This window comes from Dreissena polymorpha, chromosome 5 (genome assembly GCF_020536995.1).
Source record: "Dreissena polymorpha isolate Duluth1 chromosome 5, UMN_Dpol_1.0, whole genome shotgun sequence".
Taxonomy (NCBI): Eukaryota; Metazoa; Mollusca; class Bivalvia; order Myida; family Dreissenidae; genus Dreissena; species Dreissena polymorpha.
The window spans coordinates 78,459,299-78,484,976 of record NC_068359.1 but is presented as its reverse complement, the minus strand read 5'-3'; the positions used below and the strand labels follow the sequence as shown (position 1 = coordinate 78,484,976).

The 25,678-nt window shown below is 36.0% G+C and overlaps 1 protein-coding gene and 1 long non-coding RNA gene across 3 annotated transcripts in view; both read left to right on the top strand.

Moving 5' to 3' along the window:
- Window positions 1-14: 14 nt before the first annotated feature.
- On the top strand, window positions 15-8,314 carry LOC127831701 (uncharacterized). Its single transcript, XR_008026463.1, has 3 exons — window positions 15-175; window positions 7,337-7,400; window positions 7,580-8,314. It is a non-coding gene; the product is annotated as an uncharacterized LOC127831701 (long non-coding RNA).
- A 5,221-nt stretch (window positions 8,315-13,535) lies between these two features.
- The window catches only part of LOC127881431 (uncharacterized), a 67,763-nt gene continuing 55,620 nt past the window's right edge, over window positions 13,536-25,678 (top strand). For both annotated transcript variants that reach the window (XM_052429315.1, XM_052429317.1), the window contains exon 1: window positions 13,536-13,790. The gene's annotated coding sequence lies outside the window, so the exon portion shown is untranslated. The remainder of the gene's footprint in view (window positions 13,791-25,678) is intronic.

Here is a 25,678-nt window from a genome sequence, read left to right as displayed (position 1 = left end):
GCGTGATTTGTTTTCCATTCCTGTGTGCCATATTCACGTCACGCTGTGATGCTCAAGAAACCTCCCCGTCTCCAGGAAGAGGTTTCCCTACCGATATGCGGCTTTACGACTGCACGCATGGTTGGAGGGAATTCATAAACCACATGGAAACTGTTTGATAATGGAATGCTTCCCTGTAACTGACTGAAGTCTCGAAGAAAGTGCAAGTTGGTCAGAGATGTGTACATTCATGTAGCTTATAAAATAGTGTTCAGAATTGAACTATGATCAGACTTGGCAGAACCTTTCAAATAAATCTTCAACTGACAAAAAATATTAAAATGTGTGACAAACAATAAGGTACTGTCAGAAATGATGTCTGACAAGAAATTTTGAATTCTCAAGTAACTTGCACACTCTGACATATTGGCCAAATATCTGACAATTTCCCAAATTAACAATACAATATGTCTGATGGGAGGTTTTGTGGAGTGTGTCCAGAAGGATTTGTGATTAAAATGCCACACTGAATTGGTAAAATGTAAAAGTAACTTTTATTTAACTTCATTCATGTAAATAGTAGATTTCTGCTTGATTCATAAGGTAAGGACTAGTGCCTTTTGGTCCTTTACATGTTATTGAGTCTGTCTTGGTTGTCCTCAAGTCATTGGAGGTAAAGGATTAGCCCTTTACCTATTTGGCCAAGACAAAATAATGTTGTGGTTCAGGTTACAGGCCAAACGAAATTAGGGCAGGTAGGTAGGGAAAACATTTTATTTTTTATTTTATTTCATTTTGTGGAACGGCTTTTTTCCAATACATTCATAGACAATCTAGCACAAAAACCAATTTAACTGCTGGTTAGGATGAATGGTGAATTCATTGTTTCAACTTGGCTGTAGCCATGCATTGACTTTTTATCCATATCAAAAACAAACTTCAGAAAACTTTTTTATATAGAGAAAAATACTCGAGAGTTTTCGCCTTGGGTATTTCATTTATCCTAATCAAAACACAGACACTCCTATGCAGAAATGTTGAGATATGTAAATAGACTTACCTCAAGATTTGTGCATATACAAAAAACAACCACCTTTCCAATACATTTTTTTCAGTGAAAAAAAAACACTGTTTTACCCCACCACCATGAAAAACATACCTTCAGTCACGGCAAGAGACACCTCCATAAACCCATCTTGGTGACATCTCAAGATCTTAGATTCGATTTTGTTGAAAGTTGTCTCGGAACTGAAGGCTTTAAAAGCCATGAATTCCGGAGCATCAGATCACACTTTTTACATAAAACATTAAAAAAACTGAGGAAGATGACTTGTCCATTGCGTCGCAGACGCTCTATACATTAAATACGTAAAGCGCCTCGCCAATGAGGCTTACAGTGCGCACGTAAAAATCGCACTCCGTTAAAAAAGTTGGCGTGGCTGAAAACTGTTCCTCTGGTACAGTTAAATTTTACCGCAATTTTTTTTCTTTTGGCTTTTTATTTTGCATAAAATGTTGTAGGGTTGCAGCAAAATAATAGGCTTGGTCGGGGCATCGTAACCACAACATTATTTTGTTTTGGCCTTAGATACGTATTTTGACGCATTTGTAGTCCCTTTGGAAGTAAAATTTACAGAAAGACCTTTCTTACTAAATTCAACTGTTAAAGGCTTCGTTTCCAACGGCATAACACCGATGAGCAGCAAACAGGCTGTTGTGGTTTTATGCAGTTTTCAGCCATTTTCACCAATTGCTTCTGGGAAAGGGTAAAACGGACCTGATGTTATGAATGTGCAATGCAGTTTTACAGTTTAACCCTTTCCCACTCAGAAGCAAAGCAAAAATGGCTATGCGCAAACAGCATAAAACCAGAACGGCCTGCGAGTAACTCGAAGTAACTCGCAGTCTTTTCCGGTTTTATGCTGTTTGCTGCTCATCAGTATGTAAGGGTTGGAAAGGAAACCTTTACAACTAAAAGTGGATCAAGTTAAAGAAAGGCCTTTAATAAAATTTCACTTTCTGAGGGACTGCAAATGAGTCAAAATACACATCTTAGTGGTAAAGTGTTAATAAATGGTTTATGGTATTAGGGTATTCAGAAACTCAGCAAAGTTACTGGCATCTTAAAAGGGTAAAAAATTTAATAATCAAATTAAAGTACTCCAATTAACTACTGACTTTGGTTTCATGAATTAATGTGTTTGTGGTAAAAATGTGTTTCTGAACTCCTGAATGACATTTCTACACCAGATACAATATGTAAAAGCATCATTCAAGACAAGAGTTTAAATGGCAGTCATCCATCAAAATTGGTCCCAATGCTAATCACTGTGCATGTTTCGTCATGGACAATTTCATTACAGCAGGTATGAAACAAAGGTAGTCTACCTTGGTTCATTTGTGGTCATGCACCATTACAATTGAAGCTGATCACAGTATTGAAAGAGAGATCTTTATTTATGCCATGACATGCATTTTGTAATTGTAATGGAATTTTTATGGAATTAAGTTTAGTGGCCCATGGTTATGGTAATTACTAAGGTAGAAATGCAGTCAATTAATGCGGAATGAATTAGAGCATGTACGTGAAGGTCATCACAGCTAAAACCCAGGACAACATTTTCTGCTTAAATTGATTTTTATGTCCCGGGATCGAATGATCAGGGGTTAACTGTTTTAGGCCTGTCTGTTATTGTATGTGTGTGCCTGTCTGTCCCAAAACTTGAACCTTGGTCATAACTTATGCAATATTGAAGATAGCAACTTGATATTTGGCATGCATGTGTATCTCATGAAGCTGCACATTTTGAGTGGTGAAAGGTCGAGGTCATCCTTCAAGGTCAAAGGTCAATTATATGGCTTCAAAGTTCAGTAGGGGGCATAATGTTTCACAAACACAGCTCCTGTTTTGTAAAGGAGGGAAGGAATGGACAGGCTGATCAGCAACGACACTTTATGCACATGTATTGTTGTCCCAGAGCCTGCAGGGACGACACTTTATGCACATGTATTGTTGTCCCAGAGCCTGCAGGGACGACACTTTATGCACATGTATTGTTGTCCCAGAGCCTGCAGGGACGACACTTTATGCACATGTATTGTTGTCCCAGAGCCTGCAGGGACGACACTTTATGCACATGTATTGTTGTCCCAGAGCCTGGCCGACACTTTATGCACATGTATTGTTGTCCCAGAGCCTGGCCGACACTTTATGCACATGTATTGTTGTCCCAGAGCCTGCAGGGACGACACTTTATACACATGTATTGTTGTCCCAGAGCCTGCAGGGACAACACTTTATACACATGTATTGTTGTCCCAGAGCCTGCAGGGACAACACTTTATGCACATGTATTGTTGTCCCAGAGCCTTGCCGACACTTTATGCACATGTATTGTTGTCCCAGAGCCTGGCCGACACTTTATGCACATGTATTGTTGTCCCAGAGCCTGCAGGGACAACACTTTATGCACATGTATTGTTGTCCCAGAGCCTTGCCGACACTTTATGCGCATGTATTGTTGTCCCAGAGCCTGCAAGGACAACACTTTATGCACATGTATTGTTGTCCCAGAGCCTGCAGGGACGACACTTTATGCACATGTATTGTTGTCCCAGAGCCTGCAGGGACGACACTTTATGCACATGTATTGTTGTCCCAGAGCCTGCAGGGACGACACTTTATGCACATGTATTGTTGTCCCAGAGCCTGCAGGGACAACACTTTATGCACATGTATTGTTGTCCCAGAGCCTTGCCGACACTTTATGCGCATGTATTGTTGTCCCAGAGCCTGCAGGGACAACACTTGATGCACATGTATTGTTGTACCAGAGCCTGCAGGGACGACACTTTATGCACATGTATTGTTGTCCCAGAGCCTGCAGGGACGACACTTTATGCACATGTATTGTTGTCCCAGAGCCTGCAGGGACGACACTTTATGCACATGTGTTGTTGTCCCAGAGCCTGGCTCATTTATTGGGTATTTCTGCAGTTGGCTCCACATCAACTAAAAACTCTTGGACAATCAGACTGGTGCTCGTTCAGTTAATTTGTCCTCAATAAATTGTTATGACATTAATATAAGGTTTATAAGGGGTGGCACATTCAGCCTAAACTAGATTTTCACAGACATCTTTAAAACAAAATATTCTATAAAAGCGGGAAATGACGTCTCTGATTTACCTGTGTAAGACTGCACTAGCTTCTTTGGGACGACACTCTAAGCACATGCATTTTTTTAAATTAAGGCCCATTATCCAAGTGCAATTTAAAAATATTTATAAGTGAATCAAATGTCAATGTCCCACTTAGGGGTTCAAGGTGAAAGTTTGGCATAATACAATTTTTGAGACATTTACTTCAATCAAATTTTCTTCAATCAAATTAACGAGCAATTTAAAATAACTTGCCACCAACCTTTATCTTGTTGAAACGGCATATTGCATGTAAGTCCTTTGTCACTAATCTCAAAGGTCAAGGTCACAATTATTTTTTAATAAATATGATCCAACCATCAAAGAAGAGTGGGTATAATGGGTCATGTTAAAAAAACACTTGTGTGATGTAATTTCCTGATACTTAAATACAGCACATGTGTCAAAGGTACAAGTTGCATAACTGAGACAACTAAAATACATGTCAATTACTTCTTTCATGATCAGTATATTTCCAAATTTTTTTCGAAGAGACTGCAGAAATCATGTTAACCTATAAAGATTAAGATGGGGATTAAAACTAAATTTCGACCTTCATAGCCCTACCTGATTCTTTTAGATAAATGTTTGTATTGAGGACATAGGAGTTTTTTCTACAAAATCTATGAGCCAATGACACATTTTAAAAGCGATTTGCTCATGAGCTTATTGTAGTTTATAGCAATTACAGTATTTCATCATCATCACCATGATCACTCCCAACACTGGTCTGGTTGTTGGGGTTAAAATGAGGAACTAGGAGACATTTTAAGATCATCCGCCATTCAGGTCTGTTGTAGGCTGCAGAGACAATACTTCCATGGGGAGAGACATGAACTCTTTCATATTGTCCATCCGTTTTTTCTTCTGAAAGCCTTGATGGCAATCTCCCTTTTGTGTGCCCTGGAACACAGTCTGTCACAGAGAGTTGTGCCTTGTGAAGTGTGAAAACCAAGCCAACTTCTGTTGTTTTGAGTACACAATAAGTGTTGCAGTCATGTTTCAGAAGGTAGTAAGTAGGCATTGGTCTTGTGTTCCATGAAGGGGATGCGAAGCTGTCCTCGAAACACTGGTGTCAAAGGCCTGTATCTTGTGCTTTGTGTTGTTGTTAACCCATTTATGTCTAGAAAAAAGGCCTTGGCAAACAGCGTAGACCCTGATAAGACGCCGCAAGATGAGGCATCTCATCAGGGTCTGCGCTGTTTGCTTAAAGGAATTTCTGTAAGAAATATTCTAAATATAGAAATAAATATACTAGACATCCCTAATTTTGGAAATAAATAGATCCAATTTAGAAGGATGGGAGAGTCCACTAGGCATAAATGGGCGAAGCATCCAGATCTCACAGCTGTACAGTAGAATGGAGACCAAGAGTCAATTCATATTCGGACCTAAGAGGTACTGGAACTATCCTTGGATAGCCCCCACGTTGTTGAAGCTTGTCATTTATTCCAGCTTCTCACCGACTATGCTGATGTCTGTGCTGGTGTTGGTTGTGCTGTTCAACATGATCTCGGACTTCTCCGTGCTGACTTCCATCCTGTATGCTCCTGCTCCTTTATAGAGTCTGTTGGTGAGGTCTTGGAGCTCACTGCTGGTGTCACCCATGTGGTCAATGTCATCAGCTAATCTCAAGTTGGAGATGGGTATGCCACCGATGGTGATAGAGGTGTGGTGGTCTAGGAGGTTCTTATGCATTATCTTTTCAAAGAAAGGGTTGACAGAATGGGGAAGAGAAGACAGCCCTGGAGGACACCTACTGATGTCCTGAAGAAATCCCCTTTCTTTCCACTGAGAAGTATTGCGATGCCGGCGTTTCTGTTTAGTTCTTGGATGACAGTGCACCAGCGTCTCTTAACCTGCCATAGCAGAGGGGGTAATCACGTGATGATCTAAACGGAATCAAGATGGCAACGACTGTGCCGAAACAATGATTTTTTGCTGTTTTCTACCCTTTGCTGACGGAATATAATTTTTTAAGGCTGCACACTTTCCAGCCACATTGCTAAGAAGGGTATTAGCATTTATTTTGTGTTGAAAATCGATCTAAAACTCGACTTTACTCATTGCAAAATTTTTAAGCGAGGAATTTTCACCGTTTTTTTGGTGTTTTGTGATCTTTGCTGGGTTTCACAATTGAAAATTCGCTATCGTGATAAAAATATAGCAATTGAAAAAAAGTAAACCTTGTTTTGAGTGTTTAGTAAATGTTAATTTACGCGTATGGTTAGTTGGGGGCATTTGAAAATTGTTTTTAAATGTATGCGCGCTTAAAATAATTTATGATCTAAAGGGGTCCCGCATATTTCGTGATCTAAGAGGGGTCCCGTTTTTATAAGTCGAACATAAACGGAAATGAATAAGGTACCAAAACGGCTAATTTTTGCATACCATACGGACCAGTTGTTTGAACCATGATGATAATGGGCAAATGTTCAGGATTTGATAGAAACAAACATATTGTTGTGACATATAGATAATTTGTCGTTCAAAACATTCAGTGATTAGAGCCATACCATTACTTATGTGCTTATTAATGATTAGACAAAACGTGTTTTAAAAATGTGCATTTTTCACGAAAGTAATATTTACACAAATATTTACAGAAATGAACTAATTGTCCTTTTATTTATACAAAGTGAAATTGAAACAACATTGTGAATGGACTTGTAGTATTTAATGATAGCATGGCTTTTAATTACACCAATAGGGGTACTTCTCGTAACAATTAACTCGTATCGTTTACAAAACACCAAACATTCACTGACTGTTTATTACCGGTGAATTTATAAATCAAACTGAATTGAGCATATGCCTTGAACAGAAATGCCATGCATCATCGTGTACTATAGACCATATAAGACATTTACTAAGTTTAAGTTTTACAAATACATACAAATATGCGTTTTTTAAAGGTTTTCACATACTAAGTATATCGAACTATTGTTCCTGTATAGTCGTGTGCGTAATCCATATAGTTCGAACATCTGGTCCGTATTGCAATCTTTTCAAGTGAATATTAAAAAGAAAAAGTTCTGTGGATATTACTCATAATAAATTGTTATGAGAATTAGAAGCTTTTGTGAATATAACCCATCAGAAACTATATTTTTGTTGTATCGTGTTAAGTTATTATTATATTACTTTTAATTTTCCAGCATTCTCCAGAATAACAGTCATGAGGAATGAATGCCAAAGGAGAGAACCTTTTACAGACTTGCGGTATGAATAATTCTATGTTGTTGTGTGTTGTATATGTTCTATGAATTAGATATAGAAACGATGTTCATAAAATATATGCCTAAGCTATTGATTTTGTTTTTATTCTTTGATTTCATCAAAACGGCATTTGAATGTTGTTGTTTTTAAATGCCGCACTAATACATAACTTAATTTTACAGCGACCACGCTTTCTATTTGCCTGGAAGGCAGCGACTGCCAGGTCGGAAGAAGGTTAACCACATCGCCACGGAAAGAAATGATGTACAGAAATGGGCGTTTTAGGTGCAGTGGGAAAGGCACAAACAAACTACAGCAAAATGCTACCTGGTTTAACCAAACGAATGGGCCTTGAGTAGCAAAGTTCTAGACAGTATACTTTTTAATTCTGATTGATAATTAGGTTGGCCTATTATTTATATATTGCTTGCATGTTATATTTAAAATTAGATTTTAAAAGCAATTTGATTGATCTTTATTTTATTTAAACATATAAATTGTGGTTTTTGATAAATAAAAAGCTATTGGTGTAATGTATAGCTTGCATGTCAAATGAATATTTGATGCGTGTCTATGCTTTATCTATGACATATACCTGTTTATTAAGGAGTAAAAATACTTTTAAAAGGGTTGTTTATTAATATGTTTGTTCATATCTCCCGCCTGATTTTAAGCAACTCTGTACAAAACATGCTGCTGTTTTTTCGGTTGCTCTGTCCAATGTTTATTTTTTCAAGGAGATATGAACAATACCTAATTTGTTAAATATAACCGTAATACTACCAAAGGTATTTGTTAGAAATATGCAACACTATGAATCAATTCGTCACCAGGAAACAAAGACTTATTTGAATTTTGACATGTTTGCTCTTGTTTAAACTTGTTGTAATGTTTGTACATTAAACTTCTTTCAGTGTAATATATACAAGTTATTCATTGCTTCAGCAAGGGAATTCTATGACAAAAAACCTTCCTTAGAAGTACCTAATTCCCTTTCTGCATATTGAAGCTGTCAAGATCACTTAGTGTACCGAGATAAGCAGACACACAGAGGAATCGACAATAACAAATTTGTTTAATCCGAATGAAAAACAAGTTCATGCGCAAAAGTTAGTTCATGGAAACTAACAAGCGTTTTAGGTCTTATAAATTATACTGGGTTTACAATGATCACATTATTATGACATACTCTTCAATAAATGCACCACTACATAATGTGAAATACTTGTAAGTTAAAATAAACAAAGACTATGTGTGAGTTATATATATTTTATCTACAAACATATAAAACAATATAGTTCAGGGGAAGTATTTCAAAAATATTTTTATCTGAGAATAATACAGAAATTAAAATTGGAGAAAATATTTAATTGTTTTATAATCAGTTTGCGAGTTGTTTTTTTTAATAGCAGCAATCAACTGCAATCGAAAAAGCCGAAATAAGATAAGGTCAGCACATGGGTACCGTTTACACAAAATATAATCTCATTTCAATGCTTAGAGTAGCGCAGAACTTAATACAAAATGTACTTAGGTACATAGTGAAGAACGCTTCCAGCCATGCTATTATTGCATTATGATCTGATACATATTGTAATATGAATATTAGGCACAATTGCTCAAAATATCATTTACAATGAGATGGTATGTGTTTTCTCTTATCCATAAAGTCATTATTTTACTCTTTAGTCATAAGCAATTCAGGTATTTAATGCAATTTGAAATAATGAAAGGACATTCAACATTATAGTCTTTGCCATTGGTAATAATCAGTGTCTATTCTAGAAAGTCAGGCAAAAATTTGCTCTCACTTTGAAAAATAAGGGGATTTTTTAGAAACCAGGAGGCATTTATCAAATACCATTTTAATACATTTTACTTTTAATGTTTTTTTTTCCATAAACATTATTTCATACTGTTAGGTGAGTTAAATACTTAACAGAAACTGCCATTAAATAAATCAGCACTTTCCATGGTATTGCACTAACTTTACTAAATCAAAGCGCTGAAGGCACTGAAGTTGTTCGCTGTTGTAGTCCTTGATTAGCTTGTGCGCATTGCACAGGCTAATCAGTGTGTACATGCTAATCAGTATGCACATGCTAATCTTATTTGACATGCATTAAGCCCCGTTTTCCCTGAAAGCAGCCAATATGTACAGATTTTAATGATAAACACTAGACTGGCCTATGTCGTCTTACAAGCCGGTAAATACACACGTTGCAGTAGTAGAGCAGACGCTCCTAAGCATTCGTCGTCTGCAGTGCAGACAGGCAGCGGTAATCGTTCCTAGCGTAGTGAGTTACCGTCCTTAGCGTAGCTAAGCACATACTGATTTGCAAATTATGCTCTGTAAATTTAGTCGGCCGCTAACGCGACCAACTAAAAACTAAAATCTGTTATCACATGGTAGTTCCGTGTCATATTTATAAATAAAAAACATTTACTGATTTGTTTGCTTTTCATGATACCCAGGGCTAAAGGCTTCAAAATTGTAATTCATAAAACAATACAGTTTAGTCATTTTCCATAGGGTTGTCGTGACGTTGTACATGTGGCATGTTTTTAGCGCGCTTTTTATCGAGACAAATGATCAACACGAAATACATGAGCACTGTTTATTTTAAGCAAGAATTTGTTAATGCTGCGTAAACATTTAAATTCGGACGTGTATTTGGGATAACAAATTTAATTACGCTTATTTAAGAATTCAACAAAACGTTAACAGTTGGGAGTTATCATTTAAAAAGCTTAACGTGTCATATATATGTTTTGACAATATTATTAATGAAATTTCCACAAGCATTACCCCCAGTTCCCATCTTCAGTTTTTAGCTCGGCTGTTTTCGGAGAAAACCCGAGGTATTGTAATAGCCAGCTTGTCGTGTCGTGTCCGTCGACGTGTCTGCCGTCCGCGTCGTGCTAAAACCTTTACATTTTGTCATTAGGTTTTGAACATTGGCTCTTAAATCAAAGTGCTTCCACCTACAACTTTGAAACTTCATATGTAGCTGCACCTTGATGAGTTATACACGCCCAGCCATATTTGGGTCACTAGGTCAAAGGTCAAGGTCGCTGTGACCTCTAAAAAAAATTATCTGACAAGCTTTTATTTCTTCAAAAATGCACCCACAGCTGAGCGTGGCACCCGTTATGCGATGCTCTTGTTTAAGTACAACTGTAACTGGCCATGATTTGATCGTAGATGTGTGAACTTTAAAGTCTGATTAGCGTGGTATGTCTAATAAAGCCAACAAACTGCCACAAAACCACGCATTTACAGGAATTAAGTCACGTCTTGTCTGCATGGTTTTACTGCAGGTATTGACAGCCTGCGAATGTGTGCGCTCTCAATTTGGACAATTATTAAATATTGACTTTCCAACACAACAACCCTCCACCTTTAAGTTGAGTAAAGAGATACATGTAATTAAGCAAACAATCGTAAATCGGCTTTCAAAATTTTCGGCGAAATCAATATGGTTTTCAATATGGCGCGCAAATTTTTTTGCACAAATGATTGAAATGTGTGCGATCTTTGGAAAAATAGCGCGATTAACGCAATTGCGCATTCTCGATTGGAAATAATAATAACACTAATAATAAGAGCTATGAAACATAAATTATTACTATTATATTCAGCTTTATCAGCAGCATTGTTATTATTATTATTTATTTATTTTAACATAGTATTTTATATTTTTACAGAACATTCTCCAAAAATGTCATTTCTCTTAGTTTGTACGCATTTGTTTTCTTTAAAATTATATAATATTATTGTTATAGCAAATGTAAAATGTTATTTATATTTGTTATTTATATTTTTAATGTTTAATATCAGTTTAATGTAATGTTAAAGTATGGTAAGTTGAATTCTCTTATAAACTACAACATCAAAAATGAAATATATCTTTATATAAAGGATTCCTTGCACAAACTAACATACATTATGCAGTGTTTTTTTTCTCATTCAAAATCGGATCCGGTAATCGGCCCCATTCCCAATAGAAAACACATATATTTTGCCCAAATGGGATCTAAAAATTCCCAATGGAAGGTTTCAAAAAAAAAAAATTTTTTTAGATCTCAATATTTTGTTCATCTCCCATCCATATAAGTTCAACCTAAGTAAATATTATAATACTGAAAACACTTGTATTCACAATTTTGAAGCATTTTTTAGCAAAACAACAACAACACTTAATTTCCCAATTTGAGTAAAAACACTGCACATTTTCCCAATCTAAAGGGACCCGGCCCCATTCCCAAAATGGTTAAAAAAAACTGTTATGTGAAAGTAAGCAAGCGAGGCTAGCACAAAAAAGAGCATACTCTTTTATTTCTTTCGTTTTCTATATAGCCTCATATATTTATCTCCAGTGACATGTGTGCATCCCCCCTTAATTGTAAAAAAGGTAACCTTGAATCTTCTTCAAATTGGTAAATATCTATTTCAATGCATTAAATACTTGAAACTTCTTTGTTTGTTTGTTTTTCAATTTTGATATTTTTTTTATTCATTTTGTCCTCAATTAAAAAAGAGATTTTAAACATTCATTATGACAAAATCTGAAGGAAAAGCGGCTCAAGAGACGAGTGTTTTGATTAGCTGTTCAGAATATGTGTATGTCCAAGTACAAACATGTACGTTGTTCAAGTACAAATTGTACTTGGGGTAGAAATATATACTTCGAAGTGTATTTCATATTTGTACTTCGAAGTACAATATGTACTTCGAAGTACAAATTTATGTTTATCTAGAAGGCTATATAGACTTTCAACCCCAATGGTATGCCATAAAAATAAGTTATCCATTCAATTATTGTGCTCCCCTTAAGGTTGCGCACCTCTAATGATTTCCCGCGATTTCTTCGAAGGTTGAAGAGCCTACAATTAGGTGCCGTAGCCTTGTGGTTAAGGCGATAGACAAGAAATCTTTTGGGATATTCCCGCGCAGGTTCGAATCCTGCCGACGACGTATACTTTTTTGCGACGCGTTTTATTTATTTTCTAACGTAATTTGATTTAATATGGCATATAAGCTATATTTATTGTTAAATATGTTGCAATTTTTATGCACATTCTTCAATTATTAAAATTAAAACAACGTTATGGCGAAATTGGGTGATTTACTGTTGAAAATACGAACCATGCATGTTGCATTTTTATTTCAAAAAGTAAACAGTAAATCTGTCTAGTTCTTGGTATTTTTGCTGTATATAGTGTTTCTATAAAAACTAAGTTTAAAATATGACTTAAATGATACTATTTTGAATTTTATGACACTTTGTTTTTAACCGACCCAATTTTTACTTGGCTGAAATCACTTACATTGCATGGCGCTCTTCCATAGATAAAAATTTGTAAAAAATAAATGTCTGTAAAAGAATACTTATTTCATCTTGTTTAAACTTTAAACACCTTTACAGCATCTGTACACACCAACTGCATGCCCATATTTGGAAATTTGAATGAATTATGGAACTTTTACATACCCCAGGGGTGAAAATAAACTGGACAAAAGCCGAGCGTGGGGGTGGTTTTGAAAAAATCGGTATATTTTTTTTAAAAGCATGGAAAGCCTACCTACAAATTTGCATGTAGTTCAGTGAAATGATGCTGATAACGAAAATAATTAATTAGATTATATTTGGATATGTGCCCATTAGAGGTGCGCTACCTTAAAGCTGTCTGCTGAGACTGCCCATAAGTTGATGGTGTTAAATATTTTGGTTTGAATCCTTGGAGGGGGAAAGGTTTATTCTCTTTTTAATAGTCATTTTTACAATGATATAAGACCTGAAGAAAAAGTTGGAGAAGAAAAAAGAATTTAAATCTTTAAAAAAATAACTAATCAATCAAATTGACTGTCCATAAGACAACATTCCCCCTTCAACTTTGTTCAATATGTTTGCATGCACAGTAGCCTTACAATTTCAGCGTTAAATGCATTGGAAAATTATGTTCGTAAAAAAAGCACATACACACATAGATAGTATACTGAACATTTTGTTTATAATTAACCTCAATAGTTATTTCTAAGCTTTGTCCCCACCTTGCACCTCACTAGCTGTGAGCAAGTGAAGAATTTCCCACTGGAGGCCCCCCTACAGGATATTGATAATGTTTACACACAGCTGTGTTCAGTCAAGTGATAACAGCTGAGCTATTCAGGCATAGTTCGGTTGTCATGCATGAATTATAGATTGGAATACTGCACCACTCTAGACTAGCTAGGTCGCGTATTTTGGTACCAGTTATGCCTATTGATTTTGTATGGACCAGTGAGCGGGGCAGTCAATGTGGCGCTGTATGGGAGGGTTTTAGTGTTCATGGCTGATAATCATGTACTTTAATAAATATTAAAATAGAAAGTATGAAGGATACAAAGAGGTAAGAAGCATTTGGCTTTGAGTTTAAACAACGTTTTGATGTACACTTGCACCATAAATTGTTAGCTATTTAAATTGTGTTACTTTGGCCCCATTCCCTTCATCACATACTCTTGTTTTTGCACCATGGTTAATTAACTTAGTGATAAGCTGTTTGGAACATGAGGTGTTTTGATTATTTCTTGTTTAAGGTTACATTTATAATCATCTTTAGGAAAAACTAATATTTATTTATTTATTGAATTAAAATAAACAAATGAATTTATTGTATGAAATAAATACACACATAAATATTGAAATGATAGTTAATTTTTAATGCTCAAGTACATGTGCTAATGTGAAATAACATCTTAAGTTATTTATATTCTTTTTGGAGTGGGGAAATGCTGAATTTAGTGTTGTTGATTTTCCTGGCTAAATGTACTTTCTCTTTTCAATATATTAATATTATGTACACTCAAGTTTATATTTATGTCAAAGGAGTTGGGTAAAATGCAACTTTTTGCTAAATTTGTTGGAAAGTAGAGTCTTTAATGTAAGTAAGCAATTTAATGAGGAAAACTTGATCAATTTTTTTATAAAAGATTTACATCATATTTAAATGAGTTTATCATAGCAGTGCTCCAGCTAGGATTTGAAAAGGGCAAGGGGGCTTTTTTGTCAAAAGGGCATTTTGGACACGCAGTATTTTGTCAAAAGGGCACTATGAGTGTGCGGGCGTTTCTGGGATGCTTACTCTTGCATGTTAATTTATATGTTATTCATAATTGTTATAATATATTACTCCTATTATTATTAAACAATTCAAATATAATCTCTACAGTGAGGAATAAATTAATAACAATGTATTGTAAAAAGATATTTATTAATCATCATATGTAAAAAAAAAAAAATTTTTTTTTTTTTTTTTTTTTTTTAGGGCAGGGGGGACCCTAGGAAGGGCAGGGCGGAAGTTCGGGAGGGCAGGGCGGAGTGCCCTTTAATTTAGGCCTAGCTGGAGCACTGCATAGTGGCCATCTATATGTCTGTTTTGAATGCTCTGAGCTTTTATGAGTACATACGTAGCTAGGACCCGGAGGGTCAATAGCTGGGAGTTGGATTATTGCAACTATATGTCTGTTATGAGACACTTTAATAAACTGTAACATAAATATTTAAGCAGTGCTCAAATACAACCTATATGGCTGTTTTATCAAATGATAAGATGAAAGTATTGACAGATTACAAAGATAAGCAGTTTAAAAGTTATCTTCCCTTTCTAGTATTGGCTTGGTAATGGTTACTTCCCTTTGTAAGTGTATGTCAGTATCAGCTGTTGTGTAGCCATTCCTGATGCACAGGATTGCTCTGTAGAACAAAACAACAGAAGCACTTTTATCCCTGTCCCACTTAGTCCAAATAATAAGACGTACATGTAATCTACTGATTACGTAAATCGACCTCATATTTATAGGAGTATGTCCCACTCAGAGGCAAAGTGCAATGGCTATGTGCAAACAGCATAAAACTGTATTGACTTCTGTTTGCTGCTCATCAGTATCTAAGGGTTGGAAATGAAGCCTTTAAAACTTGAATCTAGTAAGAAAAGTCTTTAATTATCCCCCGCCATAGGCGGAGGGATATTGTTTTGGCGTTTTCCGTCCGTCTTTCCGTCCGTCCAGAGCCATATCTTGGAAGTGCTTTGGCGGATTTCATTGAAACTTGGTATGAGTATATATATATGGATAAGAGGATGATGCACGCCAAATGGCATTGTACACCGCCTGTTAATAACGGAGTTATGGCCCTTTGTATCTTTAAAAAAATGCTTTTTTGAGTGTCAAATGTTACACTTTTGTGTCCAGAAGAATATTTGCGGGGGATATCAATTCAACGAATTTGCTTGTTAACTTTCTCAGGGACTACAAATGCCTCAAAATTCGTATCTAAGTGGTAATGGGTTAAATGAACATGATGGACAATTGACTAGGTCAAGGTCACTCAATATTTTATACACTATTATTTTTCACATTGCCTGTTCTCACATAGATTGAGGTAAAGTCACCTTTTCATGCTCACATAATTATGATGTCACTCAGTCTTGCATGCACCTTACATTAAGGTCAGTGGATCTCTCATGAACCTGAGCTAGAGGAAATTTAAATTAAGTTGCTCATAGTCATACACTTAATTGTGATTTCTTTCAGTTTATCAAACACTTGTGTTCAAGGTCATTCAGTTGATATTCACTTGATCATATACATGTGGTCCAGGTCATTCACTTGATCATATACATGCAGTGCTCCAGCTAGGATTTGAAAAGGGCAGGGGGGCTTTTTTGTCAAAAGGGCACTTTCCACGCGCAGTATTTTGTCAAAAGGGCACGTTCAAGCGCGCTGGTGTTTCTGGAATGCTTCCTATTGCATGTTAATTTATATGTTATAAATAACTGTATTATTCCCATTATTATAAAACCATTCAAATATAATGTCTACAATGAGGATTAAACTAATTACAATGTAATAAGAGATTTATGAATTATCATATGTAAAAAAAATAAAAATAAAAATTGAGGGGGGGGGGATCATAATTATATATTTGGTCTAGGTCATTCACTTGATCATATACATGTGGTCCAGGTCATGTGTTGTTTAGGGCATTCACTTGATCATAAACATTTGTTCTAGGTCATTCTTGATCATATACGGTACTTGAGATTTAGGTCTTTCAGTTCAGCATATACATGTGGTCAAAGCCATTCACTTGATCATAAACATGTGTTCTAGGTCATTCACTTGATCATATACATGTGGTCTAGGTCATTCACTTGAGCATATACATGTGGTCAAAGCCATTCACTTTATCATATACATGTGTTCTAAGGTCATTCACTTGATCATATACATGTGGTCTAGGTCATTCACTTGATCATATACATGTGGTCCAGGTCATTCACTTGATCATTATCATCAAGTTTTTCGGAGAAAAAGTGGGGATATTGTGGTTATGTGCGTCTGTCCGTCCGTCCTGGCCACCTGCTCCTCCTACACTATTAGCACTAAAACCTTGAAACTTACATACATGGTAGCTATGACCATATGTGCGACGGTGACAGTGACGGAATTTTGATCTGACCCCTGGGTCAAAAGTTATGGGGGTTGGGGTGGGGCCGGGTCAGAGATTTTCACTCATTTTTTTAATGTTATTTTACATTAACTTCTTCATTTCTGCACCGATTTACTTCGAATTGATACTGAGCCTCTCTTATGACAATACGGTCAATCTCAACTATGCATGGCCCCATTACCAACCCTGGGGCGCCCCGGCCACATAGGCCACGCCCACCCAAAATTGCCTTTTACTATAATTTCTTCATTTCTACACCGATTCACTTCAAATTGATACTGAACCTCTCTTATGACAATACGGTCAAGCTCAGCTATGCATGGCCCCATCACCAACCCTGGGGCGCCCCACCCCACATAGGCCACGCCCACCCAAAATTGCCCTTTACTATAATTTCTTCAATTCTACAAAGATTCACTTCAAATTGATACTGAACTTCTTTCATGACAATACAGTCAATCTCAACTATGCATGGCGCCATTACCAACCCTGGGGTGCCCCGCCCACATAGGCCACGCCGACCCAAAATTGCCTTTTACTATAATTTCTTCATTTCTACACCGATTTACTTCAAATTGATACTGAACATCTCTTATGACAAGACAGTCAATCTCAACTATGTATGGCCCCATTACCAACCCTGGGGCGCCCCGCACATAATAGGCCACACCCAGGGGTTCTGAAATATTTTAAGAGTCTACTTGTCCACGAACAAGTTGGACCCACACTTTAACTTGTCTGTACCAAAGAAGTACTTGTCCGTACTTTTAAGATAGATAAAGGAAAATGTCATTACTAATTAAGCAAATAATACAAGCATACACTTTTGTTAACTTCTATTTTAAATTATAAACATAGTTAACTAAACATTTCACATGAACAAAAACTACAAGCAAGATGTGCATATAATAAGACCACGTTTAAATCACACATGATACCATCTCGGATATTTAATAATCTCAACATGACGAGACAATTCACTTGAAATAAAATAATCTTCTTTAATTATAAGTATATAATTATCCGCTAATAAAGGAAACTCCTTACAAAGTTTACATTTACACACATCGGCAACGTTTTCAAGCCAAGGAAAATCAATTCGCCAAGACTCAACAAATTCTCGTTTCCGCTTGGCGTCGTATGTTTATCATTTTCATACTTGGCTTTTCTCTTCTTTTCAGAAGCCGTACTGATTTTATCATTGGTCTGATTAGCGTCATGGCTTGACGTTGAAGTGGTTTTATTATATAAAAATCGAATGCAGGTCGTTAGAACATGTATGCGGCCATTTGCAATGTACGAAAAGTGTTATCTAATGCGTGATTGGCTGTTGCTATACACATTAGTGCTGGTTTCTCTATTAAAATTGTTTTCTTATGCGTGATTGGCTGTTGCTTTATATACTCGTGGACTGGTTTACTACATTAAATAATTATTATCGGAAAATAACCTACCTCCAGTTGAAAAAGTGTGCCAGTCCGCAGATTAATCATGAGCTATTTATATAAACTTTCGTTTTTGATTTTCGGAAAATAGAGTAGTTACGTTCTCGAAAAAAAATTACCACGGAAATTTTACTTGTCCCCGGACAAGTCAGCTTTCAAAAACTGCTTGTCCGGAAGGGGAAATTGACGACTCGGACAACTCGGACAGCATATTTCAGAACCCCTGCACACCCACCCAAAATTGTCTTTTACTATAATTTTTTCATTTCTACTCCGATTCACCTCTAATTGATACTGAACTTCTCTTATGACAATAAAGTCAATCTCAACTTTGCATGGCCCCATTACCAACCCTGGGGCGCCCCTGGGTCAAACATGCAGCGTGGGGATACGCGTCGGCCTCTGCAGCGCCATTTCTAGTATATATGTGGTCTAGGTCATTCACTTGATCATATACATGTGGTCTAGGTCATTCACTTGATCATATACATGTGGTCTAGGTCATTCACTCGATCATATACATGTGGTCCAGTTCATTCACTTGATCATATACATGTGGTCCAGGTCATTATTCACTTGATCATATATATGTGGTCTAGGTCATACACTTGATCATATACATGTGGTTCAGGCCATTCACTTGATCATATACATGTGGTCCAGGTCATACACTTGATCAAATACATGTGGTCTAGGTCACTCACTTGATCATATACATGTGGTCTACAGGGCCCTCAATCTATTAAATCTGCCGCTGAAATTCGGCGGCAGTCCCCCACCTGAAGAGTATACTTTTTTCCCCTTGGGAGGTAAAAATTCATCCTAAAAAAAAAAATTTTTTTTTTTTTTTAAACGTAACAAAAATAATTGTTTGTTTCGGGTGGCCCGACCCTACCTAATTTGTGCCGCCGGTCTTAATCTTGTTTGAGCCAAAAATTAAAAAAAAAATCAATAAATTTGTCTACGTTATCCGCATATTATCATTTTTAGCCGGATTTTTTTCGAAAAAATCTCGGCTTATAGATTGATGTTGTCGGGCGGGGCGGGGGGGGCGGGCGGGCGGGGTGGCGGCATGCTCGAAAATGTTAAAGTTCTTATTTCATGGTATAACTTTGGTATGCTTGGACCTAGAGTCTTCAAACTTGACATGAAGGTTGGCCAGGATTAACAGATGACCACTGGTCATTTCAAGGTCATTCATTTGAAGGTCAAGGTCACTGTGACCTTCAATATAAAAAATGTTAAAGTTCTTATAACTTTGGTATGCTTGGACCTAGAGTCTTGAAACTTGACATGAAGGTTGGCCATAACTAGTTAGTAACCACTGGTCATTTCAAGGTCATTCATTTGAAGGTCAAGGTCACTGTGACCTTGAATGTAAAAATGTTAAAGTTCTTATTTCATGGTATAACTTTGGTATGCTTTGACCTAGAGTCTTCAAACTTGACATGAAGGTTGGCCAGGATTAACAGATGACCACTGGTCATTTCAAGGTCATTCATTTGAAGGTGAAGGTCACTGTGACCTTCAATATAAAAATGTTAAAGTTGTTATAACTTTGGTATGCTTGGACCTAGAGTCTTGAAACTTGACATGAAGGTTGGCCAGAACTAGTAAGTAACCACTGGACATTTCAAGGTCATTCATTTGAAGGTCAAGGTCACTGTGACCTTGAATGTAAAAATGTTAAAGTTGTTATAACTTTGGTATGCTTGGACCTAGAGTCTTGAAACTTGACATGAAGGTTGGCCAGAACTAGTAAGTAACCACTGGACATTTCAAGGTCATTCATTTGAAGGTCAAGGTCACTGTGACCTTGAATGTAAAAATGTTAAAGTTCTTATTTCATGTTATAACTTTGGTATGCTTGTACCTAGAGTCTTCAAACTTGAAATAAAGATTGGCCAGTACTAGAAGATGACCACTGGTCATTTCAATGTCATTCATTTGAAGGTCAAGGTCACTGTGACCTTAAATGTTAAAATGTTAAAATTGTTATAACTTTGGTATGCTTGGACATAGAGTCTTCAAACTTGACATGAAGGTTTGCAAGCACACTTAGATGACCACTGGTCATTTCAAGGTCATTCATTCTAAGGTCAAGGTCACTGTGACCTTGAATGTAAAAATGTTAAAGTTCTTATAACTTTGGTAGGTAAAAATGTTAAAGTTCTTATTCCATGTTATAACTTTGGTATGCTTGTACCTAGAGTCTTCAAACTTGACATAAAGGTTGGCCAGTACTAGAAGATCACCACTGCTCATTTCAATGTCATTCATTTGAAGGTCAAGGTCACTGTGACCTTCAATGTTAAAATGTTAAAATTGTTATAACTTTGGTATGCTTGGACCTAGAATCTCAAACTTGACGTAAAGGTTTGCAAGCACACTTAGATGACCACTGGTCATTTCAAGGTCATTCATTTCAATGTCATTCATTTGAAGGTCAAGGTCACTGTGAACTTAAATGTTAAAATGTTAAAATTGTTGTAACTTTGGTATGCTTGGACCTAGAATCTCAAACTTGACGTAAAGGTTTGCAAGCACACTTAGATGACCACTGGTCATTTCAAGGTCATTCATTTGAAGGTCGAGGTCACTGTGACCTTGGATGTAAATATGTTAAAGTTGTTAATACTTTGGTATGCTTAGACCTAGAGTCTTCAAACTTGATATGAAGGTTGGCCAGAACTAGTAGATGACCACTGGTCATTTTAAGGTCAGTGATCATAAGGCTGTCTGGATTTCTGTGTAGGTATGTGAAAGCAAAACAATAAATAGTATTATTTCATCTAAGTTTATTTTCTTACATTTGATAATGAAATTGATGGAAACTTCAAACAATATCTTACTAATTTGCTAATAAAAAAATTGAGATCAAACTTTCCTAATTGTCAATTCAAGTTCATATTTGTGACCTTAAATGTTATTGTTGTTCATGTATATGCATGCATTCAAAACATAACACAAGGTTTGCTCATGCCTTGAAAAGTACTTACATTTCATTTTGACCTTTGAACAATATTTCAGTAATTTAAGTATTGCATTGACAAAAACACGAAAGGTACTTTCCTGTCATTTAAATCAAAAATCCGGCTTCAATGCGGTCATCTCCGACCGCGGAACTCTTGTTATTGTTATTGAAGCGCACGTGGTAGCTGGCCAATCAGCAATGAGTTTGCTCACACATAACATTGGGTCATTCATGCCCAGACACTGTACACAGTCAGTTGATCTTGTCGTCTGCCAACAATATAGCGGCCGATGGCAAACGTCGTATTTAAAGATTAACAAATCAAAAGAAGCGTACCAATAAATAAATTATTTCTAAGCTGATTACTTAACACCTTTCTCCCGACTATCGATCTGAACTAAAGGATGATAATTAAATAATTAGTTCTATTTCGACGATGTTACACCTTTTTGCCGATTATTGTTTGAAATTAAAAGGTGATAATTGAGTTGTTTTTTACCCACAAAAATGCTATTATAATGCAATATGTCAACCAAATTGTATATTTGCTAGGTTTTGCAATGTCTGCTGTCAAACGATATGCACATTTTATTTAATGTGGCAAACGGGTACAATTTTTCGGACTGTCGTTTTCGGATACATTATTTTTCGTCGATTATAATTTATTTTCGAAGTTCTTTATAGAAGAAATAGAATGACGAATGCACATGCGGTGATACGGACGGTGTGGTTTATAATTTAAATTGTATTCACCTGAAAATACAATTGGAAAGACTATAAAAAAGAACAATTAGTAAGTGCTCTGGATGGGGTGGGGGATCTGCCCTTTATTCCTGATGGATTCCTGCGGCTGCGGTTCCAAGACCCCCGGCCTAATGTTCAGGATTTCAAATTTGGAACAATCGACACCCCTATTAAATGTACATCTATATAATAACTTATGTTTGTACTCTGACAAGTACCATACTAATTATTTCTATATTGAAAAATGTATGTTACATTATGATATGTGATATGCCCTTGTTGTCATTAAAAGAAATATAAACAAGTAGGTAGTAAATGTATATATAATTATTTCAAAACCAGTTTTTGCGCATCGAAAAACAAAAAACCTGGTTGGCTCAAAGAAATTTTGGGACAGCGCTAGCCCTGGTAGATAGACCCCACGACACCAGTACATAATATAATCTGAAAATGTGGTCCTTTGGAAGCATAAACTGCATCCAAGAAATATTATAGCACACCCAGTTTGATTGGGTCTGTTCATGGTGATAATGTTACATGCAACACCACTCGCGTCCCCCTAGCATGGCTTTTGGGCTATTTAATATATTATAAATAATAAATAATATAGTATATACTCCATGATCCCAAAGGAACAGAAAGTATAACAACACTGAATCCCTATAGACACTGAGGGTCAAGCTTACTGCGACTTTAGTTATGCCTTTTATTGGTCATTAAATGGACTATTAAAGCCGTTGCCAGAAGTCAACATTAAACTCTGAAATAAGGAAAGCAACAAATGCAAAATTAATGAACAGCAAGTTTTTATTCCATTAAAGCATTAAAATAAAGCCATATAGCATTACATACATCATCAAATTTATTGTTCATACAGTTGTACACAAAAAAATGAGAAGAAGATGCATCATGTACAACATTTTCTAAAAAAAAAAATATTTTTAAAAATAAAATTATTTGCCTACCTACCTACCCTAATTTTTTAGGCCATGTCAGTGGAAACAAACATATTTTTTTGTTAGGCCTAATAGAAAGATGTCTCTCATGATTATTATATCTCAATTCTATTTCAATTTAATCTTTGCAAACATACTAAATTATGAAAAATGCAATGAATATAGTGCAAACATGTACAAATGTAATAATGAGAGAGTAAGTAAAAAAAATCCCCCAGAAAGGGAAACGCCGCGAAAATTCCCCCTCCTAAGGGCTGCGGACCCCTTCCCCCAAAGTAGTGTGAGGGCGCTGGGTCCAGGTCATACACTTGATCATAATAATTATATCCAGTATAAACAATGGTAATAATGAAAATGTTTTGATTTCTAATTTTGCAATAATCTTTTTTTTTACAGTTGCTGGATAAATGGCTTCAGATTTGAATGATTTCCTAATGGCCCAAGGGCTTTGTGTTATCCTTACAGCTTGATATGATTTGAAGCTAGCTGTTATTTCAAGCAAATTAAATACTGAGTGTATATTGATAGTTATTATATCTGTGTACTTTTAGATATATTAAAGAATGTTTGGTTTGAAGGGTTTCAAATTTCAGGTTTGTATACCCCCAGTAGGGTGGCATATAACAGTTGAAATGTCCGTCAGTCCGTCTGTCAGTCTGTGCGTCCGTCTGAAAACTTTAACATTGGCCATAACTTTTGTAATATTGAAGATAGCAGCTTAATATTTGGCATGCATGTGTATCTCATGAAGCTGCACATTTTGGGTGGTGAAAGGTCAAGGTCATCCTTCAAGGTCAAAAGTCATAAAATTTAATCCAAAGGAAGTAATAAGCTTTAAAAGGGAGATAATTTCTAAACCTGCCAAATGATAAATTAACATTTTATTTCAAAGCGGCGCAATAGGGGGCATTGTGTTTCTGACAAACACATCTCTTGTTCTTAAAGCATTGTTTATGAACAGCTATTGCTAAAGGGCCCCCCCATCCCCGCCCCCTTCCCCTTTTGTACAGTATAACTTTAAAGCATCAGAGTAGAAGGACCATAACTGTTTCTTCAGCATTTGCTGAGTTAGTGCCCTTTGGTTCTGTTGCTTATGTGGATCGATAACTATGTTAGAAATTAAGCTAAAAACCACTTTCGTAACTATAGATGTTGAGGGGGACTAGACAGGACAGAGTATAAAAACAAAGACAAACAAAAACGACAGTTTTCATAGTTTTTGACTTTGTAAGCATTTAAATATGTTATGTGGAGAGCACAGATCCATTAGAATTAATCAAATTTCAAATGAAAGCTCAAAACAGTGATGCTAAGAGGAGCTATGGAGAAGAAGGGCCATAAGTTTTTAAAGTCAAAACACATCTTTACAGGCATGTGTGACTTTAAATTACGTCATGATTATAAGTTTTGTCACTAACAATGACACCACTAGTCTTGTTCTCTGTACATAAACATTAAAGGAACATCAGACAATAATTAGTGTCCATTTTCAGAACCACTGAATAGGTATTAACCCATTTATGCCTAATGGACTCTCCCATCTTGCAAATTGGATCAATTTATTTCCAAAATTAGGGATGTCGAGTATATTTATTTCTATATTAAGAATATTTCTTACAGAAAATCCTTTAAGCGAACAGCGCAGACCCTGATGAGACGCCGTATCATGGAGCGTCTCATCTGGGTCTACGCTGTTTGCCAAGGCCTTTTTTCTAGACACTATGCAAAAATTGGTTAAGTAGTTGTATAAAATTAGTCCCAGCTACATTGTACTAATAACAGTTGTCTTTCTAATTTGCCACTTAGACATTAAACATTATAGTAACAGACTATTAAAATATCTTTTATGGTGAACAAAGTTCATGATGTGCTTATGTCGTAAAATATCAAACAGTTTACAAACTTATCAATGCTTGGTTAGATAGTGCCTTTTCACGGAGGTATTGATAGTGATTCAACAGGATGTAAAATCCCATTGTCACATGGGTTTAAGCGAATCTTAAATGTTAAATCAGAATTACTTTGCCCCTACATTATCCTATGAATACTTCTGTATGAGAGATAACATTTTGTGAGGTTTTGTAGTGTATTTAACAAAGTGGTGCCAGGGTTTGGGGTGTTGAATGAGCATTACATCAGCCGGTAAAATGGCTTATTCAACCATGCCGAAAGAGGCACTGTCAAAATTAAAATCAAAAGTATGGGAACATTTCGGGTTTCGTGAAGGTTCTGATGCAAAGGCAACTTGCAAAACGTGTTTTGTTGACGTAAATTACCAATATGGTTTGTTTACTTAACTGTGTGCATTCTGTAAAGAAGTCAGCTAGAAGTTGTTTATATACTTACATGTTTTTTTTCTGTTAAACACATGTGCATTTTATGTTATTTAAGAATAACTCAACAGGAAATTTTGTTCAATAAAGTTGTTACTTATAAAACAATGTTGCGTTTTTAAATGTTATTTAAAATATTAAACACTTTAAATGTACAAAAGCATAGTTAATAGCAAATACCAAACATATTAATGCATGCTCTGGACAAACCAAACATGAAATTGTTTGCAAAATAAGCAGCAAATAGTTTAATCTGAATCGAATCGAAAATAATCGAATCGGACCATTTGGTATCGAAATCGAATAGAATCGAATGATTGGTAAATCATTAC